Genomic DNA, 13,706 nt, shown 5'->3' with positions numbered 1-13,706 from the left:
CCTAGAGAAAGGAGCCGCTGTGAATGGCGAGCGCTATATCAAAACTCTCAGAAAGCAGAGGCTGGCAATAAAGGCAGAGGACTGCTCTCCGAAGGCGTCATTTTGCTCCACGACAGTACTCGACCGCAACTGCTAATGCTGTTTGCGATACATTTCAGCAATTTAATGGGATATACTCACGAATACCCCCCTGTAGTACTATCATTTCCTGGCGTGATTCCGACATATGGAAGGAGTCTAAACGTGTCCTCACGGGTCAATGATTTAGCTAGGCTTCATTTCAACAACGGTTCCAGCAGAATCCCAGGGACTTCTTCCAATCTTTCTACACCTAGTTTTATAGTGGGTTAAGCGCAACTGCGTGTAGTTTACTGTACTTTAACATCAGGTGTTCAGTTATCATACGTTTCGTTGATAGTCTTGGTAACTTACTGAAGAGCCCGCCTTCGTGACTAACTGCTTTGTATAATTACCTTTGGTCCAGGGAGTGCTGGGCTCAATTTCCAACCACGCTGGGTTTTGACCTCTATTTGTTATTTCCTCCATTTCAGGGACTTACTATTTGTGCCGTCGTTAGCATTAGATTTCATCCTACGCAGGGCTCTATCCTCGCAGACGCACAACTCGCCCATGGGCACCAGACTTCTCTGGAGGCCAAATGCCAGTAGTAGTAGTAGTAGTAGTAGTAGTAGTAGTACTAGTAGTAGTAGTAGTAGTGATGGTAGTAGTAGTGGTGGTAGTAGTAGTAGTAGTTTTTGCTAGCGGCTTTACGTCGCACCGACACAGATAGGTCTTATGGCGACGATGGGATAGGAAAGGCCTAGGAGTTGGAAGGAAGCGACCGTGGCCTTAATTAAGGTACAGCCCCAGCATTTGCCTGGTGTGAAAATGGGAAACCACGGAAAACCATCTTCAGAGAACGGACTGTAGAGCCCGAAACGTCCATCACCTGAATTTACACTAACAGCTACCCGACCCGTACAGCGCAACAAAAACAAGAACTACGACAACAATAACTACTACTGTAATAATAATAATAATAATAATAATAATAATAATAATAATAATAATAATACCATTGCTTTGACGTGAATTTACGGTTTTCGTAGACGCCCAGGTGGCGGTATTTTATCTCACAGGGGTCTTTTACATGCTAGTTAATCTGCGGACACGAAGGAGACGCCTTTAAACACTACCAAAATACCGCTACTCAGTCCGGCTAAATGAACATAATGAACGCGTGAATTGTCCAGATTATTTAAACTTGTGATCTACTGGCCTAATTGCAACGAAACGAACATTTATACACTAAGGACGTTCCCACAACCGCAATTTTAATACGATTAATCGATATGAAAGTAGGTATGTTGGAAATCTATTCTGATTTAGAACTTTCTCCTGAGCTGGACACTAAACAGCATTACAAGTTAAAGCGTACTAATTAACAAAGGCAACGACACGGAGATATCGAATATCGAGATATGAAAGAATGCGCACACTTTCTCTCGACAATACTCTCTTCAGTCATAGCATCATTACAGATAATTGCAATCTACTCGGTGATAAACTGGATAACCAAGTTAAGAAATGAATCTTTCCAGCACACCGACAGGCTACATTACTGGCTTCGCTGTTTTCTGTTTGGCTCCAAAGAACCTGGATTTATGAGAACCATTCAGGTTATGTAAAGGATGTCCACACACGGAAATTATTATTATTATTATTATTATTATTATTATTATTATTATTATTATTATTATTATTATTATTATTTTGTGCCTATCGTTCTTCCAACCGCAGACAGTGACACGAGATGTTAGAGTGATGCATGTTTTAGTTCTGAGAAGAGATTCCTTGAGGTTCTAGGAACTCTGCTGAAGCATGTCACTTTGATATGCCGATGGATTATCATGGGATTACTTCCCACACTACTGAATAAAATAGGTGAGTACTCAACGAAATGAGTTAGTGTATTTTACTTTATAACATAAGATTAAATAAAGCGTATAATAATATTGCTGGTGCCCAAGAACACCACGTTTGTCCATATCTTGACGACTGTAAATTACACAGCTTCCCGTTTCGCACACACCGACAGGTAATAAAGAAAGAAACGTGTGCACTTCTTCATAACACAAACTAGCCGGAATATTGCACCAAAAATCACAGTCATACCGCACTTCGTATGCCAAGTCCCAAGCTATAGTCTTTGGCAATTAAATGTGTCTTGCGTCACTCTTTTATATAGTGTACATGTCCCCCACATATATTTTGCCGATATGCTTTCGTAGTTCTATAATGTTACAAAAGCGACAAGCAGCGATGAATGTAATTTGTAGTGGATGTTATCATTTAAGCTAGTCCTGAAAGAATATAAGAGAACTCTTTCAATTGGCAAAGTGTAGAGTACATGACAATGTGCTCCTTCTTTTCGTCCGTGCTTATATAAGAAGACTAAGATTTCCAACCGATCATTGTTTTATGTTAGGAAGTCTACAAATTGGGTGTCAACCGGCGAGATTCCTAAGGTACCGTAATTTCAGCTTTATGATCTGTCATAATCGATTTTTCAGTTTCATTACTAGAAGCATTGGCTGTACTATTTACTTAGCCCATGGGAAATATTTTAACTTGCAACCATTTAAACCTGCTTTTCTTCTCTAGAAAATCTACACGTACTGTGATGATTAAATTACAGATTTTTCCGAGTTTATAGGCAGTGGTCGAACTGGGTTCCTAGCTCCCGAGTTTCACTGGAAACTACAACCACAGAGTTTTTAAGGATCAGTTCTCTCTGAAGGTCAAGAAACCAGGCGTGAATGTATACTTCTCACAGCTGTTAGGACATATATTTTCTTTTAATTTTGATTCGACCGCTTTAATTGACAAAATGATAAATGCTATTCTGCGTTTAATAATGTTTTAGTTTCAGCTATTATATCCAACTATTCCTCAATACTGTATGTAGAACACGATTGATTGGAAATATTACACATTCAAAAATGGCCAAGTTATCATCAAATCAAAACGGCCCTAATCAAAATAGAAAGACATTAATAGTATTTATTTCCTTGAAAGTAGTTTTATGTTACAGATTATATCGTGATCATAACCACTGGAACTCAAGTTCTGCGAAGAATCGGAACCACAGGGACGTTCCTTTCATTTTCAAAACCTTATCATGCATTATCAGGATTTCGATCCTTGGCCACCTTTGTGAGAAGTCAGTGACTACGCAGCTCACCGCTAGTAATCACGCTTTTATTTTCTCCCACCACATCCCCTTATTTCTCTCACCAAGTCTTCATGAATAATAAATCCAGCTTCACCCTAAGGCTAAGGCTACACGAGGCAATAAATACAGTTGCAGCAAGCAGCGAAAACTCCACCACGGCAATTGCTGCCGCTGGATGCCACACGGCGGTAGGAAATGCAGTTGTAGCACAGTTGCTGCAGAGCAAGGAACATCTGTAGTTCCCGAAAATCAAGTTCAGTTATGAATCTTGCCGCGAATGTTGCTTTCTGAGGAGGCGTTCACGAAAAAGAAAGTGCTGGATTCATCCTATTATCAGTGCACGGCCAACGAAGGATTCATGAGAAACTGAAGCTTTACCCAGACACATTTTTTAAATATTAGGGCATGTCAGTGAACTGTTTTCACGATCTATTGTCAGTTATAAGTGGCGAAATGTCGTCGTCATTGCTGTTCATTGTAATGATATACAATCTTGTACTACGAAATAAACATGTAACTTTCCTCATCGGCAAACGAGGGCCCATTTTCAATTGTTGCGGGGGGGTGGGGTGGGGGGGAACTTCTTAGCGCTGCTACTGCGCGTATTGTACAAACATGGGCACTTCTCCACTTCCAGAATGACACGTTCATTGCCCCCACACTCCATATTTCGTATATGTACTATTGTTATATACGTGATGAACGAAAATGAAATACGCAGTAAATACTGTCTCTTGTGGACACTGTCCAACAGCTTATGCAGTGAAAGAAATGGGCTCTGGCCTATCCCTTCAACAGCAAGACCTTTTTAACTGCTTCCGGTGAACTGCATTTACTGGCAAGTGTGGCCCATCACATTGCAACGCAAGATGCACATTTTTTTTCTCCTGTATTAGCTGCTGACTTTCAACAGCATTACCTGCTAGTAGCCTTAGACTAGCGACCTCCGTCACTTTTCATATTATGCAATGTATTGGTGGCAAAATATTCAACTAGAGATCCAATTGTAAAGATGCTTATCTGTAAAATATTTTCCTACCAGGAAAATAGACTAAATGTGTTTGCATACCAAGGTTATCCAAGACAGATCTCAGATAGAAAAGTAATGACGTAATTGAGATACCGGGAAATTCCCCAGTTACGATAGCAGTCATGTTGGAAGACAATAACTGAAGATATAAACAAGCTCGGGTACCATCATTGCTAACAATAAGAATAGGTGCATTTAAACATTATGTTGCGTCATCGTGTTATAATTATTCATTTTTCATATTAATAATTTTTATTTAATGTATAAGCAAGCTTGCAGTTTTTACATGACTGTTGATACAAAGATAAAATGTACGGAACATTTAATTTGGCATATGCACTGCATGAAACGGGGAAGTGATATTTCATTTCAAAAAGTTTACATGATTTGCCATCTTTCGAACCGTAGTCACCTTCGTAAGAAGCCAATTACGATGTCATTCATCTACTTCAATATTATGAACACTAGACAAAAATATGTTTCTGAGCATAGTGCTCGATTTATATAGAGGAAAAAAAATATTAGTGGAGGAGTGAACGACTAAGAATCCATGTGTCCGTAAATAATGTAGACAGACCGAGCAGAGTAGCTGGTTGGGCGACTGCGTTCTATGTTCAAGGTTGGGGAATCGAATCCTGGCGAAGCCAGTTGGCGTTTCCGTGTGTTTAAATCTAGATACTTTTGTCAGTGGTACGTAAAAGAGATCTATTTCAGGATAAAACTCCAGCACCTCTTTAGAATGACAAAAGTTGAAGAAACTTCAAACAGGAGTACTTTGTGTTTGTTCCAACACACACCTGCTCTCCGTTTATACACACCGAGCTCGATAGCTGCAGTCGCTAAAGTTCGGCCAGTATTCAGTAATCGGGAGATAGTGGGTTCGAACCCCGCTGTCGGCAGCCCTGAAGATGGTTTTCCGTAGTTTCCCATTTTCACACCAGGCAAATGCTGGGGCTGTACCATAATTAAGGCCACGACCGCTTCCTTCCCATTCCTAGGCCTTTCCTATCCCATCGCGCCATAAGACCTATCTGTGTCGGTGCAACGTAAAGCAAATAGCATTTATACACAATACACACCTATGTTGAAGCCTCCGTGGCTCAGGCGGCAGCGCGTCGGCTTCTCACCGCTGGCTTCTGTGGTTCAAATCCCGGTCACTCCACGTGAGGGACAGGTTGTTCTCCAGTACTCCGGGTTTCCCTGTCATCTTTCACTCCAGCAACACTCTCCATTATCATTTATCATTTAATTTCATCTGTCAGTCATTAATCATTGCCCCAGAGGAGCGAGAGAGGCCTCGGCGGGCGGCCCAATTCCTATACTCGCCGCAAGATGGGGGCTTCATTCATTCCATCCCTGACCCGGTCAATGACTGGAAAACAGGTTGTAGGTTTTCATACAAATAAATAAATTCTGGTTCAGGATGCCTGATCGGTAGTCTGGCCAAGCAGGGACACTGAGTAGGTCGCCAATAACCTGGTCTGGAAAAGGTGCTTATTTTCTTTAAGCATGGTATATCATTTTAGATTAATATCCCGTTTTCTCGCATATCAGACCCGATAATAAAGTTACTGCTCAAGTACTGATCTTCTAACCAAACCAAACCAAACCCCATGGCAATACAGCCCTTGAAGGGCCTTGGCCTACCAAGCGACCGCTGCTCAGCCCGGAGGCCTGCAGATTACGAGCTGTCTTGTGGTCAGCACGCCGAATCCTCTAGGCCGTTATTCTTGGCTTTCTAGACCGGGGCCGCTGTCTCTCCGTCAGATAGCTCCTCAATTCTAATCACGTAGGCTGAGCGGACCTCGAACCAGCCCTCAGGTCCAGGTAAAAATCCCTGACCTGGCCAGGAATCGAACCCGGGGCCTCCGGGTAAGAGGCAGGCACGCTACCCCTACATCACGGGGCCGGCACTGATCTTCTACAGAACGTATATACCCCCACCATGAGCAATGAAAGAGTTTTCACTTACGACGTACGGTAACAATGTTGTTACTGACCTCCATTACATTCGCCACGTGAACCCATTAAATGCGAGCACAATAAACTTTCGCCTGAAACCTTGAAACAGGCACGACGTTAAACAAACAAGCACAAATATTATGATTCAACTAAACGTACCCGCGTCTCGATCTCAGCGCAAGAGTTACCTCATTTGACCCGACATTCAAACACAACGATGAAGAGTTTTGTGTGGAACCTGCACCACAGGGACATGTTTCTCATTTTTGTAAGCCCACACTCATTCACCGGGATTCAAACTATGACCGCCTTTGTGATAAACCAATAACCGTAGATATGCTAAGCAAAATGTGTGAAGTACGAGGTAGGCCTATAACGTTCTGCAATAGCTTGTAACTCCTGATACAGCGACAGTAGGCTGAGATAGACGGTGACTGTAATTGATGCAAACAAGCACTGGAAAATGATATTTATATAATGGCGTATGCTTTTTTTGCAAGGACACAAAAGTTACATCTGTACACAAGGAAACCCGTACAACATATGATTCTTGGTTTATGCCATTCTGAAATTCTTTTATTCTCATCTAACACAGATTGCGTAATACGACTACAATATCATTTCCAACACTGTCGCTGTAGAGCAGGTCCTCTCAAACGCCCAAAATCTCACGCGTGCAAATCGAGGCTCAAGAGCTCCGTGCACTGTGCATCGGTCCCGCTCGGCTTGGTTCGGACCAACGCTTCGTTTCTTGGCTACTCGGCTAAGCTCGGCTCTACTCGGCGCAACTCAGCTCGGATTTGGAGCGCTATGGAGCAAGTGTGGAAGAGGGAGACAGGGGGAGCGAGCAAGACAGGCGTGAGGAAAGAGAGAGTAAGCGCTATTGCTCCAAATAGAAGAGTGGGGGATCTGCACTCTAGTCAACCAAGCGAAGTCGTCCTTTGCACCGTGCACAGTGCATGCACCAGGCGCATGCACTCTGAGAGGCCCTGCTGTAGAGCATACACATGTTGTTGGAGGATGTCGTTTAAAAATGCATTTTTAATTTAAAAGATATCTGCTATTCTAAGATGGTATTCTAGAGTAACATCCAAAGAGAAATCTCCAAATCGTAATTTGGTTGTGCGCCTACGGCAACGATCATTCTCCTTGTCTTGGGTGCTCTCAGACTCAAATGAAAAGCTGGAATCTGTGTGTGAAAGATACAATCTATATATATAAAATAGCTTGTCCTGACTGACTGACTGATTCATCATCGCCGAGCCAAAACTACTGGACATAATGAAATGAAATTTTGGAGATACATTCATATTAAGATGTAGGTGCTCGCTAAGAGAGGATATTTGGATATTCCGTTGCTGAGGGGGTGAAAAGGGGGGTGAAATTTTAAAATGAGTGTATCTATATCTCAAAACTTTAAAAGTTTACAAATGTAAAAATTGGTATTTAGAATCTTATTTAAAAATAAGGAAACACATATTTTTTTGTTTTCAGAAAATCCCAATAGGAGGGGTGAAAAAGGGTGAAAATGGGGGAAAATGGGTTGAATGCCTTAATCAGGATACCGGTACTTATATCTCTGAAACTGAAGATATTACAGACCTGAAAATTGGTACTTTTGATCTCTTTTAAAAATAAAGAAACACGTATTTTTTTGTTTTTGGAAAATCCAATTAATGGGAGGGTGAAAAGGGGGTGAATTTTTAAAATGAATGAATCTATATCTCCAAACTTTTAAAGTTTGCAGATGTAAAAATTGGTATTTAGAATCTTCATTAAAAATAAAGAAACGCGTATTTTTTGGTTTTCGGAAAATCGCAATAGGAGGAGTGAAAAGGGGTGAAAAAGGGGTTGAATGCCTTTAATGAGGCTACTTATATCTCAGAAACTGAAGATATTACAGACCTGAAAATTGGTGTTTGGGATCTCCTTTAAAAATAAGGAAACACGTACTTTTTTGTTTTTGGAAAACCCAAATAAGGGGGGGGTGAAAAGGGGGTAATATTTTAAAATGAGTGTATCTATATCTCAAAACTTTTAAAGGTTATAGATGTAAACATTGGTATTTAGAATCTCCTTTAAAAATAAAGAAACACGTATATTTTGTTTTCGGAAAATCCTAATAGGAAGGGTGGAAAAGGTTGAAAAATGGGTCGAATGAATTTCATGAGTCTACTTATATTTCAAAACCTGAAGATATTACAGACCTGAAAATTGGTATTTTGGGATCTCCTTTAAAAATAAAGAAACACGTATTTCTTTGTTTGTGGAAAATCCAATTAATGGGGGGGGGGTGAAAAGGGGGTGATTTTTTTAAAAATGAATGTATCTATATCTCAAAACTTTTAAAGTTTATAGATGTAAAAATTGGTATTTATAATCTCCTTTAAAAATAAAGAAACATGTATTCTTTTGTTTCGGAAAATCCCAATAGGAAGGGTGTAAAAGGGTGAATAATGGGTTGAATGCCTTTAATGAGGCTACTTATATTTCAGAACGTGAAGATATTACAGACCTGAAAACTGGTATTTTGGATCCACTTTAAAAGTAAAGAAACACATATTTTTTTCGTTTTTGGAAAATCCAAATATTTGGGTGTGAAAAGGGGGGGGTGAATTTTTTTAAATGAGTGTGTCTACATCTTAAAACTTTAAAATTTACAGATGTAAAAGTTGGTAGTTAGAATCTCCTCTAAAATTAAAAGAACACGTATTTTTTTTGTTTCCTGTAAATCCTAATAGGAGGGGTTAAAAGGGTGAAAAATGGGTTGAATGCCATTAATGAGGATACATATATCTCAGAAATGAAAGATATTACAGAACTGAAAATTTGTATATGGGATCTCCTTTAAAAATAAAGAAACACGTATGTTTTAGTTTTTGGAAAATCCAATTAATGGCGGTTAAACAGGAGTGACAAATTGGGGTGAATTTTTTTAAAGACTATATCTACAGAATATCTTGGAAACGTAAAATGTTACAGACGTAATAAGTGGGTGTTTGGAATCTTCTGTAAATGTAAAGAAACATAGGTGATTTGTCTTTGGAAACTCCACTTACGGGGAACTCAAAAGGGGTGAAATTTTAAAATGAGAATTTTTACAGTATATTAAAAAAACTTAACATGTTACAGAAGTGAAAAATGGCATTTTTTTTATCTGTATTAAACATAAAGAAACGTGTATTTTTAGTTTTTGGAAATTCCACTTGGGTGGAGGGGGGGGTAAAAGTGACTGAAAATGGTGTTGAATTCTTTTAATTAGGCTACTGATATCTCAAAAATGAAGATGTTTCAGACGTGAAATTTGATATTTGCAATCTTCTTTAAAAGTAAAGAAACACGTATTCTCGGAAAATCCAATGAAGGGGGGGGGGGGGGGTGAATGAATTGAAAAATTAATTGACTTAATTGTATGAGAATACATACATCTAATAAAAACTATATCTGTTACAGACGTGAAAATTCGTATTTGGATCTCTTTTGAAAACAAAGAAAAACGCGTTTTGGTGGGGAAACCATCTTGGAGGGCGGGAGTGTAAAGGAGTTGAATTCCTTTCATGAGGACACATAAATCAAAAACTGAAGAAGTTAGAGTTGTGATAATTGGTATTTAGAAGATCCTTTACTATTAAAGAAACGAGTATTTTTTGCGGGAAAATTCACTTAGGGGGAGGGGGGAGTATTGTGAAATGAAGTGAAAAAAGTAAATTATGTTTATGGGGATACTTATATCTCAAAACTGAACGTAAGAGACGTGAACATTGGTGTTTGGAATCTCCCTTAAACATAAAGAAACAAGCCTTCTTTTAATTTTTCCTGGGGATGGGGGGGAGGTGGCGGTAAATAAACTTAACGGCGGTGGGGTGTAGAACGAGGTGAGACCAATTGATTTTACTGTTATTAATGGACTTATAAGGATCCTCCGTTGCTCAGGCGGCAGCGCGCTGGCCGCTCACAGCTGGGTTTCGTGGTTCAAATCCCGGTCACTCTATGTGACATTCGTGCTGGACAAAACGGAGGCGGGACAGGTTTTTCTCCGGATACTCCGGTTTTCCCTGTCATCGTTCATTCCAGCAACACATAATAATAATAATAATAATAATAATAATGTTCCGGACCGTCGTCAAATGTGCGGACTGCGCTGGAAACGGCTCCTGGACGGGTAATTACTAAGAATGCAGTCCGGCCGCGGGTTCAGTACCGCCAAGGCACCCAATATGACACCACGCCGGATCTCCTGAAGGATTTTATCCATATTAAAAATGATTATAGGAAAAGATGGCAAAGATTTACGGACCCAACTGACCGGGAGGAATACCTGAGCCTAGCCCGGAAAGTACGAAATTGATTCCTGGAAAGGAAGATTGAAAAATGGGAGGAAACGTGCCGTAAAATAATAGAAAACCAGTCAGATCGGGAATTTTCCTGGATTCTCGCAGAAAACGAGTCAGATCGCGAATTTTGGCGGATTATATATCTAAAACAATAAGCATCATTATAAATTTCAGTATAAAACCGTAGCGAAGCACGGGTATCTTGCTAGTATTGTAATAAAATAACATGGCTCGCCAGTAGAATAATGCCTGTTGCTCACGGTAAAATTTTCTGTCAAATTTATTGTACAATAATTTAATTTTATAAAATTTCTGTTGCTCACAGTCGAATTCAAGTTCTGTATAAACTTTGATAAAACTTTTCATATAATAGGACATGTTCTATTCCGTAAAATTAATTTTACGAAACGAACCAATTAGCGAAGCTGACATCACGATGATGCTGGCGCTATGTCGTGAGAAGATTGTGAAGTTCCATTGTAAACAAACACTTCTTTCTAAAATGGCAGGATCCGGGTGGACTAGGAAGCTGTTAGCGTTTTACTGGACGAATACCAGAAATATCCTTGTTTGCATGAAATTAAAACGCCACATTACCACAACAGAAATGCAAGAAGAGAGGCAGAAAACACAATCGCCCAATTCCTATATGAATGCTGGTCTTCTAACCTCAAGTAAATTTCGACTAAGGACAGCAATCCTCTTCTCCTCCTCTTTTGATCCAATCCCGAGTCCAGCATTTCGTGGCATTTTTTTTTCTTCCATTTTACCACTGTACAACACATAATTGCAGCTAAAGCAGCAAGTTTTGCTTTGATTTTTGGAGCCATAATCTCAAAAGCAATGTAAATTGAACGGCTGATTCTTGATTGTGTATCGATAGATGGCAACACATACACGTCTTAGTTCAGAAGTTAGTTCATAGATGGCCATCCTGATGCTTCGACGGATTTTATAAAATAATTTTACCGTGAGCAACACAACTTGTTTTCATCAAATTTTTATAAAATGAATTGTACAACAAATTTTACGAAACATTTTACCGTGAGCAATAGGCATAAGACCATACTGAGTCCAGATTAAGCTTAAATGTTATTTTATTGCTATTGCTTTTAATTCACATTGACTGGGCGTTTTACGCCGACGATGCGATAGAAAAGGGCTAGGACTGGAGAGGAAGCAATCGTGGCCTTAATTCACGTACGGCCTAGGCATTTGCCAGGTGTGAAAATGGGGAAACCACGGAAAACCATCTTCAGGACAATCGACAGTACAGTTCGAACGCACCATCTACCGAATGTAAGTTAACAGCTATGCGGCGTGTAAGCTGAGGTGACCAATCAAAAAAAAAATCTAGCATGTTTCACTTAATTTTGCATCTACTAATTGTATTGCGAATATAGTAGAAACATGCCCTTCAAAATAATTATGATTACTGGCTGTTTACAAACTGACAGGCTGACAGTTGGTAATGCTGACATGATTAATAATAGATCGCAGGTTACAAGATTGACAATTATTTCGCCTAACAACATGACGATTAAGTCCGTACTGAATTTTGGCATTTGCACTGAATGTTTTTAGAGATTTGGCGCGGATGATTCTTTGTAACGTCGATATTTCTTGGTCGACCAATCAGAAGTAAACCTGATTGTCGCATGATTATGTATCATGTGTTGTGTGTAGGATAGCCCTATTACTAGTTACTCAAATATAGAAATTTTGCCTCCTTTTAGATATTATTGAATGGGTGTAATAATAATAATAATAATAATAATAATAATAATAATAATAATAATAATAATAATAATTTACCAGACTTTTTCACTGATATGCTCCTTCAATGACGACGTCTAGGTTATCTATGATAGCTGATAGTGGTGCTGTTGAGGATTTAGATCCTACCCCACGTTCGTAAACAGTAAACAGTAATTCGTAATCCATTCACTTTCTCAAATCAGTCCTAAAATTCGTAGCAGAGTCCAGAATCGATCCGCTGATCAATTAGAAATATATTATGCTTAAACTACAGTAGGTCGTGGGAACGTATACACAGTAAATTAAAAAAATCAGACATTACATTCGTAAAAAACTGGCCCATGGCCCTTAAACTGGGTCCGATAATGTTTTACGATTCATTGACTACTCTTACTGTTTCTGGAGACTAAGGCATCAGCAATGTTGTTCCACAGTGCATTCCTTTATGACACTAACTCAAGCATATGAAAAGGAAACTGACGCATTTGAAATCTGGATATACAGAAGACTGCTGTGAATATTATGCGCTGACCATCCCGCAGAGAAATGATCAAAGCTAAGAGGTGTTGAACACAGTCAAACGGCGTAAATTATAATATTTCGGACAGGTGATGTTCAATTAAGAGAGAAATATCGCATCCTCCAACTAGTAATAATAATTTCGTGTGACTATTTCTATTTCCGACCCGGCCGGGAATCGAACGCAGGGGCCCCCTGAACCGAAGAGCACTACGCTGACCACAAGGAGCCGGGTCTCCAACTAGCGATGCAAAGGAGTATCTTCGGGAAGAGATATTCATGACGACGTCGCATTTTATGGTTGGGAAACTTCCGCAGCGATTCGGGCTGACATCCGCAGAGGTCTTCAGAAGGGCTGTCAACCAAGTCGGGTAGCCATGATAATCGGCAACATCCGGACGGGTTAAAGCACCAACAGTAGAAGATGATGATGACGTGCTTTTAAAAAATCCCGGCATGCGGCTAGCGTAGGCCTATTTGGACACCTTCATGTAGGCCTAAACTCGACTGAGGAGGGATCGAGCCCAGCAACTGGACTCAGGGAGCCAGCATTCTGCCATATGACTCATTCAGCCGAGATAAACTAGAAACAGTCAATAACTCTTCAAAGTTTCACGAGGTCTGGTCAACGACTTGAGTAGATAAAGATATAAGATGGTCTGCCCTTATTTTAAATACTTATTATATCCCATCCATTGTCGCGAAAATAAATGTACAGAATACAGAGCCTCACTTTCATAGCGGTCAGATGAGATGCACGCATAAAGCACACGCTGTTGTTGCTTGGAATGTTTGTTACTCGTATAAGCGTGACTGTTTGGATGCGCGTTATGCTCTTTCTCAAGGTGAAAGTCACTTCACTATTTCT

At 39.9% G+C, this 13,706-nt stretch overlaps 1 protein-coding gene across 1 annotated transcript in view; it reads right to left on the bottom strand.

The window, feature by feature from the left end:
- Nucleotides 1–13,706, bottom strand: part of cdi (center divider) — a 749,111-nt gene that overhangs the window by 566,855 nt on the left and 168,550 nt on the right. The gene's annotated exons all lie outside the window — the stretch shown is intronic.

The sequence above is a fragment of the Anabrus simplex genome, chromosome 1, assembly GCF_040414725.1.
Source record: "Anabrus simplex isolate iqAnaSimp1 chromosome 1, ASM4041472v1, whole genome shotgun sequence".
Classification (NCBI taxonomy): domain Eukaryota; kingdom Metazoa; phylum Arthropoda; class Insecta; order Orthoptera; family Tettigoniidae; genus Anabrus; species Anabrus simplex.
Note: the sequence above shows the minus strand (reverse complement) of the source record. Positions and strands in the feature narration are given on the sequence as shown.